The following is a 14,941-nucleotide window of genomic DNA, read 5'->3' on the forward strand; positions in this document are numbered from 1 at the left end:
CCATGCTGATGGTTGGTGGGTAGGCAGCGGCTGATAGTGACCAGACCGGCTGTGTACTATTCCTTTTCCACCAACTGCAGGCTATGGACGTGCCCCGACAGGGGTTGGTGAGTAGGCAGCGGCTAATAGTGACTTTAAGTACTAGAGCGTGCTGCCCGTCATGCTGTTGTCAGTGAGCTGTAGCAGCTTTGGTCAGATCTTTTGTCCATACCTTGGCAGGTACAGTACAAAAGATCCTCCAGTATCGTACGGACTGGCTCATTTGGGCGGGAGTGTTCCCGGCTTTGGGCGGGAGTGTTCCCGGCTTGCTCATTCCCTCTTCAGGTGACATTACTGAATTATTTGAGAGTTAGTGCCTTGTGCGTGTAGCCTTGCTGTGCGGGTAGCCTTCCCTGATGGCTAGTATCCGTAGCTGCGGGAACAGGTGGAGTACGTCGACCATTGGGAGGCGTTTCCTGCGGGAGCAGCTTGCGTACTGCGCGTAAGGACGTCGCGTCTCTGAGCATGGTGGGTCCTGCGGATCCAGTTGGTCTTTGCGCAGACGCCCCTCTAGGTGAGTCTTGCGGGTCCAACCGCGCAGACGTCCCTCTTTGAGGTGAGTCTTGCGGGTCCGACTGCGCAGACGTCTCTATTTGAGGTGAGTCTTGCCGGTCCAACTGGGCTCTGCTGGGACCTACCTCTTCAAGTCCCCCCAGTCCAATGTTCTTCTCATGAATTGTTAATAAGTGAGGTGAACTTTTGGACTTAAGCAAGGGGTTTTGAAAAGGGGTTTAGTTTTAAGGTTTTCCATGGGGATTCTTCCCGCGGAAGTCCTAATGTCACGTGCAGAAATTCTCGACTTTTCTGCTTGATCTTTGGGTATGATGCGGGTAGGTCTGTAACCTCCTCGCAAGTCAGGAGCGTTGAGTTCCACTTGTGTAGATTCTCCATGGGGTTTTGGTAGTTTTGAACGTAGTGATCAATTATGTTAAACAACCAATTACATCTTGGAGCTTCAAACAATCTAGTTCTCAACGTTCCCCGCTATGCGGGGATGTTATTTCCGTTTCCGCAAGCATGGCCCAGAAGATCCTTCTTGGTTTCAATTCCCTGCGGAGTGCTAAGTATGTGAAGGGTTTTGCCTTGACACTGTACCCGCACTCGTCTTATAGTTACTTTACTTCCAAGGTATTCCTGGCGTCAATTCCCTGCAGGTGCTAAGTATGTGAAGGGTTTTGCATTGACACTGTACCCGCACCCGTCTTATAGTTACTTGGTTGCCGAGGTATTCTTGGCTTCAATTCCCTGCAGGTGCTAAGTATGTGAAGGGTTTTGCCTTGACACTGTACTCGCACCTGTCTTATAGTTACTTGGTTGCCAAGGTAAGGGGCATAGTCCCGCTTACTTTTGAATCTTTTTGAATTCTTTTTGAAATTCGAAGAGTTGGTGAGGATAAGAACAGTCCAACTGTTGAAGGGACATCAGCGTGGTCTGACGGTTTCTTCTGACAGTTTCAGGACGTGCATGAAGTTATGGCGACGTGACAGTATATGGTCATTCCAGACGCTTTTTCTGGCGCGTGGGCGCGAGTTTTCGGGCGCGTGGCCTGTCGACAGTTGTTGCCAGCTTGCTTTTTCCACGTGTCATAGTTTCATTGCACCTGCGTTTTCCTCTCTCTTCCGCATTAAATTCATCGCATTCATTGCGATGAGTATATAAAGGGAGGAGAGGATGCATCTCAACTCACAGTTTCACTTCTCTCTTCTTCTGCTAAACGATTTCCGGCGAATACTCTAACTTTTCTGTCGAGCATTCTCCTGAAATCGTTCTTCTTTACATCCAAAACATGTCTTCTACTCATGATCCTGAGGTTACTGTCGAGGAGTCAGATGTATACCTCGAGAATCCTTCATCCACGTCGGACAAGGATGACAAGAGTACTGCTGGTGAGTGCCAGTGTGCTCTTTCCGTCGACACTTATCAGTACATGGTCAGGTAGTTCATGCTCGAGCCTTTCGAGCCTGAGTTTCCTGGGCCTCATCAGACGGTGTACGATGCCCCCAAAGGCAAGATAGGGGTATATGCTGCGTTCTTCGTCTATGGGAATCTCAGGTTCCCATTGACGAAGTTTGTATACCGTGTTTTGGAAAGACACGGTGTGCACCTGACGAAGGTACATCCAATGGCGATCGCCAAGATCCGTCATGTTGAATGGGTGTGCCTCATTCTTGGTGTGGATCCCCACGTCGACCGCCTGATGACCTTCTACTCCTGGAGGTGCATCCAAGGCTGGTACACCTTGGTCACCCGGATTAAGGGTTTGAAGATCTGTGCTACCGAGCGCAGTATTCGGTCTTGGAAGCGGGAGTTCTTCTACATCTCTGCCCGTGTCGTCCCTATTGCGATGACATTCAAGAACGGGAGAGCACTCCCCAGCCTTCACGCCTCCAACTACCAGGAGGCGGAATGGTTTGCCAAGATCTCCCGGATCCAGACTCCGGTTTACCGCTTCGCGGAGTCTGGGATGGTGATGCTCGGTATGAGCCGGGTGTGGAAAGATGCTGGGGCGGAGGCGCCACAGATTCCCATCGTCCTCGAATACGGTTTGAACTCTATCCCTTACGGTATGCTCCGTCTTCTTTGCTGATTTAGGGTTTTTCTTCTAACTGTTTCTCTTTTTATTTCAGAGGGGAATGACTTACAATCGCTCCTGCATCCGCGGGAGGCTGGTGGTCCCGTTCGGCTGGGTACTCGTGCTCTTGATGAGAACGAGTTGTCCATCCTTGAGCAGACGGCGGATCGGTTTGTGGAGGCCTACCCGCCAGGCCACGAGATACTGAGCGCCACACGGCCAGGTAAAAGATTATTTAACCCTCGCCCTCTCAATGCTCAAACCTCTGCTGGAATTCCTCTAATTTTGTCATCTTCTGATGAGGAATCCGCAGATGGTCCTTTCTTCGTGAGGAAGAAGAAGGCGGCTGGCGCGAAGGGGAAGGCGAAGGTTGCCTCCACCGCCGATCAGGGGAACCGGTCTGACTCAGAGACCGAGAGCGAGGAGGCGGCGGGGAACCCTGGTGGTGGTGAGACCACTGTTCCGGAGGTTGAGACAGATGTAACCTCCGGGCAGCCCAGTACAACGACGGTGACCGGCGCGAAGAGGCCGGCTCCATCGGGTTCGTCCCCGCCTGTTCGCACCTTCAAGCTCAAGAGGACCCGTAAGTATAAACTTCATTTGCTTTAACTGTATATCTTTTCGCCATTGTACTTATATATCTTGTCTTCATGCAGGCGTGGATGCTACCGCATTCCAGAGTAGAGCGGGAGGGAGCGTCTCTGGACCCATGACGGTAGGTTTGGTCAACCTACCCGAGGCGATGACCCAGGCGGCTGCGCCTGTGTGCAGCATTGGTTCAGTTGCTCATCCCGTTGAGGCAACTGTTCCAATTGTAACATCATCTCCGCCGGCTGTCAGTGCCATTTTCACGGAATCCTTTACTGAGCCGGCAGTGGTGTTTTCTGCGGATTCTCCCGCAGCGGCGGCCACGGTTGTGAGTTCACCTCCAGTGAGTTCACCACTGATGGTCTCTACCGCGGCGGCTTCAACCGTGCCTCCGGCACCGGCGACTACCTCGTCCCCGGCCGGTTCAGCAGGTATGTTTGGGGTTGAGGCGTCTAGCCAATCTCTGCCTCCTTCCCATCTGCCTGACCTCTTGGATGGATATCCGTTAGGTTCAGGTGATGGGTTTGGTGGCTATCGGCCTGTTGTCGACCCTACAGGTGCGTAGGGTTATTTTGGCCTCTTTTTTTTTTATCATCTTTTCCTAACTGTTTTTTGTTTTTACAGTGTCGGATTCCAATGAAGTGTATGTTCCACGTTGGAACATCCGCCGAGGAACAACCCTTCGGACGGCTGTGGACTGCGTCGAGTGGGCGCGCCACGCCGCCCCAAGTGGGGCGCTGGGGGAAGCTATGTCAAGCTACCAGGAGGGTAGGCTGACAAACGAGCTTCGAATTCTCCTTGCCCGGATGCAGCCGCGCGTCGAGCTGCTTTGTCGTGAAAACGACAAGTTAAAGGCGGCTCGTATCCAAGAAGTAGCTCAGGCGCGGGCTATCCGGGAGGAGAACAGAAGACTCTCCGCCGTTGCTGCGGAGAAGGAGAAGGCCTTCAAGGCCCTTGAGGTTGAAGTTCAGGCCCGTCTCGAGGCCCGTTCCAAGGCTACCCAAGCTGTTAACGAACAGCTTCGGTTGGCTAAGGAAACTGCGCGGAACGCAACCGAGAGGGCCACCAAGGCTGAAGCTGTTGCGGATCCTCTGCGCGCCGAGAATGAGGAGCTCAAAGCCAAACTAGAGAGGCTCCAGCAGGCTCATGACGCCTTGGTCATGGAAGACGCCAAGAAGCTTCAAGAGATCTTGGACCAGAGGGGTATGCTTGACCATACTGAGCGTAAGCTAAAGGGCGTTGAAGAGGCTGCTGCTAAGGAAGTGTTGCTTGCCAACCTTAACAAAAGTGAAGCCGAACGCGCCCGTAACCAAGCTCAAGCTGCCCTCCAGGAGGCTCTGGTTACCAAGGAATGGCTTCTACGAGAAGCGTTGTCGCAGGTAAGCTTAGCTTCATAACGTCTTTACGCTTTTCTTTGTACTTAGAAAAGGTTTTGATACTTGTATTTTTTCTTGTTGTAGGTTGTGCATCGAGTCTTCACGAATAAATCTTATGACGATGCCATGAGCGCAGCCCTTAACGCTTCTCATGAGGATGGGGAAAAGGCTGGCTTCCTGCTTGGTCTAGGGTTTGTTGAGAAGGGCATCCCGCCTTCCAACTTCCCTCTATATGATGTGGATACTGAAGCTGCTTATGACCAAGCAGTGAACCAGTATGCTGTCTTCCCGCATCCGGTGGTGGAGAAGGTGAACGAGATTGCTGCTGCTGATGATGGGCTAACCATTCTCAAGACTTTCCTTGAACCGCCACAGCCAACTGGTGGTGCGGGTACAAGTGGGTTTGGAGGTAGTGGTCCTGAAGTTTGAACCTTGAGATCCCTTCCCACCGTTAGGATAGATTTATATTTCCGTAGGCGGGTAGATACCCGGCCATTCTTGTAATGCTTGAATTTTTTATGAAATATAAATGTTTGTGCGGGTAGGACCGCCAATTTCACTGGATGACTTGCTTTATAAACGTTATATGACTTGCTCATGCATATTATAGCTTAATTTGGCACTTGTTTTGCCGCATAAACAATATATGATTCGCTCGTGCATACTTTAGTTTAACTTAGCAATTTTCCAAGTGTTTTGAATAGGTTAACCGTTCGACGCGCGGTTGTTAATAGGTTAACGTTCAGTTTCCTCTATCATGATTGTGCGGGTAGGACCGTCACTTTCATTTAGTGGGATGACCAAACTTTTACCTATAACTGACCTGCGTGAAGGTTTGCCGTTTTTTGTGTTTATGCGGGTTTTGCCGCCGTCCACACGCAACGACGTCTCCACTTATGCGGTGAATACCGGCATATCAGTGCTTTGAATAAGTTAACCGTTCGACGCGCGGTTGTTAATAGGTTAGTGTTCAGTTTCCTCTATCATGATTGTGCGGATAAGACCGGCGCTTTCATTTAGTGGGATGACCAAACTTTACCTATAACTGACCTGCGTGAAGGTTTGTCGTTTTTTGTGTTTATGCGGGTTTTGCCGCCGTCCACACGCAACAACGTCTCCACTTATGCGGTGAATACCGGCATATCAGTGTGGAAAGTTTACAAGTATAAATGTAAGATCATCAGCGTCAATGTGATAAGGAGAATCATTTCCATTAGAAGTGGCTCTGGGCCTTTTCTTTACAAGTTTGGAATTGATCTACATGCAGCATGTGTAATTGAGCTCCCTTCCATGTTCTTGGGATGGGAGTGTCATCGAGCCTTTCGAGCCGATATGCACTTGGTCCGCCATTGCTCCTGTTTAATTTCCTTTGATTTTGATGTATGTATATAATATATACACGAACACTGGTAGCAAGGAACTCAACGTGACCGGACTTAGCTGAGAACCAGCACATGCTTAGAGAGAACTAGAATAATGAATGTCAGTGTCGAATGGGTACATGGCGCACCAGATATGGCGCTATTAGTCACACTTGCTACTCCGATGCATTACCTAAAAGCCTAAGCTTTTATGCGTTGATCGGGTATGTTGGGTTAGTATAGTCATATGATACGAGCAAATAAGCGTGTTGTGTTAGTATTACGTGAGCGCATATGATGTTAGTACTTCTTGGAACTCCATACAATGTGTTTTAATAATTGGGTAATGGGTATAGAAAAGTCATAAGCAAATAAGTTTGAATAACTGCATCGAAATATTTTTAAAACTAAATTGTTTAGTTAATAATTTTTTTTTAATTTTTTTTTATCATTGATCTATATCTTCATTAATAAACATTCAATTGATTTACAATGAAGTTGCAGATAAGCGTGCAACATGCTGCATGGTAGCCCCTTTTTGGATAGCAAACCTAATCCTATTAAAAACAAAGTTTTGATTCTTAAGGGTCGACATATTACTATGCACGACCCGCTGAACTCTGTTTAGAAAGTCCACGGCATCCGGAGCTAAGAAATCAAATGTGTCAAAGGCAAAAGGGATAAACGAAAGCCCGTTGATTCTCCAAACAATTTTTTAGTGTTTAACAACATTGCCTTATGCCGCCTTCAATGCTGCCTGGCATGCTATGAAACATATGTCGATATTTTCTCTAATGGCTTGGCTATTTTGAGAATAATGGCTTTGGGCCAACTAGTTGTTTAATTGTGGGCTAGAGACCTGCAACAGGCTGGTTATACAATCGGGCTTTAAGAGTAGCTGTTTTGCTATTGAAGATGGGCTAATGTATGCAGTTGGGCCTGAGGCTCATTCTTCTCGTATATATGTGAGAAGTACACGGGACAGGACCATAAGTTCGAATCGGATTTGGCCATTGTCTTGCAGTCTTGCACGTCTTCATCTGCGGTTAGTCTACTTCAATATATTTAGCGTTTTTTTTAATCCTCTCTAAGGTCTTATCAACATACTCGAGTCTCACATGTACATTATCTTCATCGAGTTTAGTAGTTTCTCAATTTAAAATCATGACCTTATGGTTGAAAAACCTTTTTAACAAGATACACTCTTTTTATTTGACTAGGATAACTAAGAATCGGGGCTGGCTTCAAGAACGGAAAAAAAATTTTGAGCCGAAGGTGAAAATTTTTTTGGGCTTTAAGTAAGCGGAGTATTTTGTGGGTTTAAACAATTTAGGTAGCGTTTGGTATGCAGGAATAACAGTAGGAATGAAATGATTCATTACGTGAGAATGAAAAAAGTGATGTTTGGTTGCTCAATGGAATAAAATCATCCATTACACATGGAATCTCATTCCATCAAATCCATTCATTCCCACCCCCTACTTTTTTTTTTTCATTTCATTCCTCCTTCACCCTACTTTCTCAACACCACCTAACAACCACTACCACCACTACCATCGGCACCACCACCAACTCCGTCGACACCACCACCACCACCGCCACCACCATCGCCACTGCCACCACCATTTTCGTCGCCGGAGCTACCACCGTCGCCATTTTATTTTTATTTTTATTTATTTTTTTTTTGGTTTCAGGTTAAACAATATTTTGAGATAGGAGTGTTTTTATTATTTCTATTTCATTTCTACAATTTTTTTGGATACCAAACAATAAAAATTAATAATCAATTCCATTCCCATAGGTTAACCAAACAAAGAAAAGGAATGGTAATGATCCATTTCATTCCGTTGTCCATTCCATTCATTCTCCCATTTCATTCCCCCTTCATTTCATTACCTCCAACCAAACATACCCTTATTCTTTATATGGGCTTACCTGGTTATAATTTGGGTTGTATAAAAAACTTTTTGTATAAAAATAAAATTAAACATGTCTCTAATGAGACTAGAACTCATAACATTTTAGTTAGAAGTAATACCCCTTTGCCACTAGACCAAGTTTATGTAATTGATTTTAAACATTAAATATACATACCGTTTTTAATAAAAATACATATAATTTTTTCTTTTAAAAAATTCAGGTATGGCGGGGTGTCGGGCCTGTGGCTGTTGACCACTCAGCCCCCCTCTAGGGCCGACCCTGCTAAGAATATGTGGTCTATCAGAGAGATCCGTAGGAATATCAATCAAATCCATTGTTGATCATATGGAAGGATTTCAAGCTGAAGGAATATTTGGACAAATATTCTCATTTTCTTGCATATCATTATTAGTATTTGAACCTGTACCGATATCTTCATTTTCTAGCATATCATCAACAATTTTTGAAGTTAGAGTTGGAATATTTGAACCTGGTGTTGAACCAATATCATCATTTTCTTTTCTTTGCCGTTTAACAAAATTGTTGATAAGACTTTGTTTTTTCATCTTTCAAGTTAAACGAAAAAAATGTAAACCATAAAACTATAATCAATTCCCCAATCAAACCTATTGCTTATGTATGATTGATTTTTGAAAATTTGAAAGTTCAATTTACTGTTGATATATAATGATGCTTTTCTTTTTCTTTTTTTTTTAAATGCATTTTAATCCTTCCCAAGTGTGACTACATAAAATCAAACAACAATAAATAATAAAGAAAAGAAAATGATGATATCAGTCCAAAACCAATTTCAAATATTCCAACTCTAAGTTCAAATACTGTTGACGATATAAAAAAAATAAAGATATCACTCCAAGTTCAAATATTGATAATGATATACAAGAAAATGATAATATTGGTCCAAATATTCCTTCGGCTTCAAGTCCTCCAATACAACAATCGATTTAATGATCTTCCTTTGGATCTCTTTGATAGACCACCTATGCTAGTTATCATTCTAATCAAATATATGACATAAGAAGAGCGTATACTGCAATGCTGTAAAAGTAGGTCTAGAAGGCCGAGTACTCCCGAGTAATCGCTACAAGGTATGGCGCCGATACGATTTTCTTTAACTTCGCGCAGTTATTAAGAATTGATCAAAGGTAGTCAACCTTAGCCATAATTAGATATAGTCAGCCAACTTCGGCCAATTTTAACTTAAAAATAAAACATAATTCGTATTTCTATAGAATTAAAGATCGAAGATCATTTTATTAATTAATGATTAGCAATTTTTGAAACAATTTAGTATTTAAAAATGTATTTCTCCTATTTATATTGATATTCACCTAATTTGTTATAAATATTAATAAACTTATGATATTTGACATATATATAATATCCAAAATTAATTTTCTTTATATTTACCTTGTTCGAGTACTCCCCGAGTAATTCGAGGACGCCCAATTCCTCAGTTTGTCGCCTAGGGTCCGTTTATCAACTTCTGCAACCTTGGTATCTTGTTAGAAAGACTTTTCAACTACGAGGTCATGATTTTAAATGAGCAAACTATTCTAGTGGCCGGAGACGTTTTAATGTAAAATGGTTTGATAAACATGATTGGTTGGAGTATAGCACTAAACAAGAAAAATCATATTGCTTATGTTGGGCTTTATTTATTTATATTATTTTTGCTTTTGCCATTTTACATTAAAATAATGAGTTTAATTAGATTGAACTTTAAACTTTGGTTGGATTTTAAACTTTGGTTGAGCTTTAAACAAATAGGAGTAACGCTATATTTTTTCAGAGGTAGCGGAATACGAAAACTAACCAATTATTGTTGTTGTTGTTGTTATTATTATTATTTGCACTACTGACAGAAATTAAGAGGTAGCGGAGGCTACCCCTAGTTTAACATCAAGTCTGCCCCCGCGGGGCATACTAGGCACAATATATTACATAGGTTTATTGTAATACATTTATTATAATTAAGAGGTGTGCATTAGACATCACTGTACTGGTGTGAGGTTGATGTCACCACTATCTTTTCCCACGTCACATCTCTCTCGTTCTTCTGCAACCGAGTTGGTTTTTGCAACCTTCGTAGTGGGTAACTATTCCGACAACTGGAAAATTGATCGGCTTATATTATGCGCTCATATTTACATATTAGCGAGTTGCTTGCAACCCGCAAGTTTTGGCGGGGAGTCGCGGAAACTCGGTCGATATTGTTTAAACCTGCGCCATAACTTAAACGAATAAAAGCATATTCATGTTACATCAATCAAAATAGTCAAAATTTCATAACTCATATGACTTAAATAAGAAACTACATGACACATACCTTAAACAAAATGCTGCCAATAACCTTCAAAGAAGACTAAGAGCATATGACAACAACATTTGTAAGCTGCCAATTAACAAAAGAAAAAACAGATTATCAAGAAACACAGCAAAAGAAAGTCCACTACAACATAACAAAATACATGCTAAACATGGAAAACAGAACATCTAACACTAACCACAGAAGATAATCAGACATACACTTCCATACACCTCAAATTACGTAAAAATCTCATGATTTTTGATTATACAAATTATATGTCAATGATGGCACATAAACACAAACATGTATTCCATGAACAAAGAAGTCATTTAACAAAGTTGGAAAGTAATAAATAATTTCATTGTATAGATGAACAAAAACTTCAAATCAAAAGCAATTGTAAAACAATCCTCATTATTAATACAAACATAATCAATGAAGGCAAAATAATGTTAAAAGAAGAAAGATTAGGCATGTTTTAATTAACACCATGAAAGAAGCAATAAAGGAAACCGAAGACAACAACTTGATTGAAATAGAGCATGAGTATCGCACCCACCATGGCGAATAATGGGCATAACGAAACAAATTACCAATGTATGCAAAATAATATTACACGTGATACAAGTAATGCATGAGTTCACAATGTTGCTAACTATACCGGAACAATCCTAAATTTAAATAAGCACATCATCACTGAATGCAAAATAATACTAAAATGAATAACAAACTAACAATAGAAAAAGCATCGACATGTTTAAATTAAGAGTTTTTTATTCATTTGATTTTTGGATTTTGTGGATGCATCATGCATGATCATGCATGTGACTTACTGCAAAGGTTCTCTATGTACAAGTTTGGTAAGAGTTGTCTATCAACCTTTTCTTTTCATTTTCGAGAGATTCCCATGTAAAGTCTTATCTACTTTTATTTTTAATTTGTTTTCATAATTTTAGGATGTGAGCCCAATACAGGTTTATTCGAAGCAGAGCCTAGCCCCTTACTCGCTAATATCAAGCGATATTAAGGCTATTCGCAAATACTAAGTGCTAATGGTAACTGGTCACGTGACCCCACTCTTACTCGCCACTATCAAATGAAATTAACCTTACTCGTCACTATTAAACGAAATTAACCTTAGTTGCCACTATCAAATGCAAATAAGAGTCTCACCTATCAACCCTCTTACATTCGCTTACACACATATACCAAATTTCTTATTTACCACTATTAAAAACTAATACCTAATTTGTGACTATAAGACAAATCCAGCCCCCCCAGGTAATTAGGAATCTTAAATATACTCCATTTTTTAAAAAATTCAGGAAACAATTAGATACCAACAATTACATGATATATGTAATGCATGAGTCCAAATAGTTGTTCCATATAACATATCACAGATGGGAAATGTGAATTTCTTTTTTCATCGCCTCAACCCACTTAGGATTACGAATTGCTTGGTTAAAATGTTTTGGCTCATTATTAGAAGTAATGGCAGCCAAAAAACCTTTGCGTGCATTAGTAAAACTATTATAGGAAACGAAATGAGAAGTAGGGTGTACCGTTGAGGGTTGTTGATTGGAGACGATGGGTGAATGTTCTAGGTCCAAAGATGGGGGTAGTTTTACGTTGTAATCTCTTAGATAGGACGGCATATTGCGTTATTGCTTGGGCCGATTATCAATAGTCGGCCTAAAAACAGCTTCGTTGGGCTCGGCTACAGGATCGCTGGGCTTGACTATCGTGGCATTAGGGATGGGTTCCTTTTGGGCTTCAAGGTGTGAGTTTTCATTGGGCTCAAGATTAACTTTTTATGGGCTGGGTATGTTTTGGGCTTTAGTGTGTGGATTTTTGGTGGTAAAATCACTTATCGGTTGTGAGCTAGAGTTTGGTTCATTGTTTAAGGGCTCATCAATAGATTGTGTATGGTTTTCTTGGGGCTCACTATGATTTATCACATAATCAACTTTTGTAGAACAGTAGGTTCATCATCCCACCACTTTGGCCAAATAAAAACTTCATCCTCATCGTTTGAAATATTAACTCATGAGAGATGAAACACGTCCTCCATAAATTTTACGTATCTTGTAATGACAGTTTTATTATGTTGTAAGTCTTAGATTTTACAACCTTTTATGCCCGATGGATAGCCTATAAATATTCCCGATCGACCTCTGATTTCAAATTTGTCACTTTCTGTCTCCATGCTTCGGTAGTAAGCGAGACACCCAAAAACTTTGAGGTGTTCGTAGTCGGGTTTTTTGTTGTATAATAATTCATACGGTGTCTTGCCATCAATCACATCGGACGGAAGCCAATTTATAATATGAGTAGCAGTTAAAATGCATTCTCTCCAAAATTTTGTGTGAAAGATTAGCTCCAAATTTTAATGCCCTTGCCGTTTCTAAGAGGTGTCGGTGCTTACACTCCACAACACCATTTTGTTGTGGTGTGTGTTGGCACGCGCTTTCCAAAATTATTCCCTATTTAGCATAGAAATCGAGCATTTTATTGGACGTGAATTCACCCTCATTGTCGCACCTTATACGTTTTATATTCTTTTCAAATTGTACTTGTATCATTTTATGAAAATCGATTAAACGGGTGCTAGCCTTAAATTTATGTTTAAGTAGAAAAACCCATACGACTCGACTAAAATCGTCAACAATAGTGAGGAAATAGTTGGCTTTTGTGAAAGAAGGCGTTCGGTATTTACCCCACACATCACAATGCAATAACTCAAAACAAGCATTAGCTTTTGTTGCACTAACAGAAAAAGGTAATATAGCAACTTGTTTTTGGTGCAAGCACCAGAAACACCTTTCGAGTTTAAAGAAATATTCTTAAGAAAATCGACATAAGAAAATTTAGAGATATATATGTGACCTAGTCTTTCATGCCACGTATTAACGGCTGCAACCATTGCTTGTCATTTATTCCCCATCGTCTCCATCTTGTAAAGACCATTGCTACATTCACCGGCTCAAATCAATGCCCTTGAATTCAAGTCTTGCATGACACAAAAAGTGGGAAAAAATGTCACAGCACACTGTAGGACGTTAGATATCTTGCTAACAGATAATAAATTGCATTTGAAATCCGGAACGTGTAAAACATTTTTAATAGTCATTCCGTTTGGTAAAGTATGGTCACCAAGACCTTCAACGGGTATACTTGAACCATTTGGTATAGTGACGAGATACTCATATTGCCTTTTGATTTTGTTTTTAAGTAAAGAGTAATCAAAGGTAAAATGCTCGGTTGCACCCGAATCAATTACCACCTACCCTCTCAATCGATATTACCTGTAGTAATGCTGGCATTTGGTGTGCTTTCCCTGTTTCCAAAGAAATTGATGAACTTTTTGAATTCTTCATTGTTTAGCCCCTGTATAGGACTCTTTTCATTTTCAACACAAGCGTCGTTCGGTTTTGTTTGCTTTGCTTTGCCCAGCCACCACTCCAAGTAACCTTGTTCACGTTTAGAGTTGATAGAAGCTTGAAATGCAACGGAGCCATTGGTAGATCTTTTTGTGCCGGAGACGGCCCACTGCTGTTCGTCGGTTGCCATGAACAAGGGTTTTAGTTTTCATTTATTTTTTTTGTGTGGATCTTAATGCTCAGATGCCATAATAAAAATGGTTATTAGGCACAAAGATTGGTTATTTTCTATTGAAAGTATTGTGTCAAAATACATTGGAGAATCACAGATAATATGGATACATTGGTCAAACATAAAAAAATAATAAGAATCAATCTAGCCTAACAAATAGGAGGTGAATATAGTAGGCACATAATTTGGCTGCACATAATCCGTTCATTAGACTAAACATATACAATAAGGGCTTCATGACTATGTTACTGATCGATGTCGAAAGGTCAATCAAAAACATTTATAAATTACCTTTACTAGCTAGAGCAAGTAAGGTGTCGAATCCACAAGGAATCAGTGGAAAGTGCTAATCAAGTTTAATACTTAATTACTAATTATACTAGGTGGACAAACGATGTCAAGCGGTTTTAAAGATTTTGATTTGTAAACAATTATTAAAAAGTAACCAAACTCCAGGTTTCAGGTTTTGAAGTAAATTATATTGATGAGTAAACCTATTGAATTTATAACCTTTGTTTGAAACAATAAACCAAGAGACTAGATGTGTGGCTATGTTAATCGTTAGAACTTAATCCAATTGATTGACACGGCTAAACAATAATCTACTTGATTGTTAATCTTAGGCAATGATGAATCACTCAGTTTTATGGTTAAGGACATTAGGTCAATGACACTAAGAACTCAATCCTAATTGTTGATGACCAAAATCGATAACTAATAAACTGCAAGTATCATTGATTACCCAAAAGTATGTTCCAGCACACAAACAAAATCCAAAATTAAGGTTTAGTGTAAGGCCCCGTTCCCGGTAACCCTACTTTGATGTTGGATTTACTCATAAACACAGTTCTAAAATCAGAGTTAATAAAAACTTTCGCAAAATAATTAAAACTTCATGCATTACATTATAAAACATCAAATCATGTCTTAACATACAAGTTGTCTTTTCATAAACATTAACATAAAATAGTCATGACACTTCTTCATAGATGCCAGTCTTTTTAGCTCGTGCCATGTGTCCCTCCTTAAGCCAGCTGCCTCAACCTATTTGCCTGCGTGCATACTAAAAGTCAGCTACGCTGAGTGAGTTCTAGTTACATACATTACATTCATACCATACTCATACATGTTCGGAGAT

The 14,941-nt window shown here is 41.1% G+C and overlaps 1 pseudogene across 1 annotated transcript in view; it reads right to left on the bottom strand.

The window, feature by feature from the left end:
- The window catches only part of LOC143611504 (amino acid transporter AVT6A-like), a 41,023-nt pseudogene extending 27,262 nt beyond the window's left edge, over nt 1-13,761 (bottom strand). Inside the window, exons 1-2 of the transcript XR_013149783.1 lie at nt 13,497-13,761; nt 12,908-13,011 (exon numbers count right to left, since the gene is read on the bottom strand). The product of XR_013149783.1 is annotated as an amino acid transporter AVT6A-like (transcript). The remainder of the gene's footprint in view (nt 1-12,907; nt 13,012-13,496) is intronic.
- Between the last annotated feature and the right edge of the window lie 1,180 nt (nt 13,762-14,941).

Source organism: Bidens hawaiensis, unplaced genomic scaffold, assembly GCF_021521415.1.
Source record: "Bidens hawaiensis isolate Kalapana, Puna unplaced genomic scaffold, B.hawaiensis_p1.1 tig00031241_1, whole genome shotgun sequence".
Classification (NCBI taxonomy): domain Eukaryota; kingdom Viridiplantae; phylum Streptophyta; class Magnoliopsida; order Asterales; family Asteraceae; genus Bidens; species Bidens hawaiensis.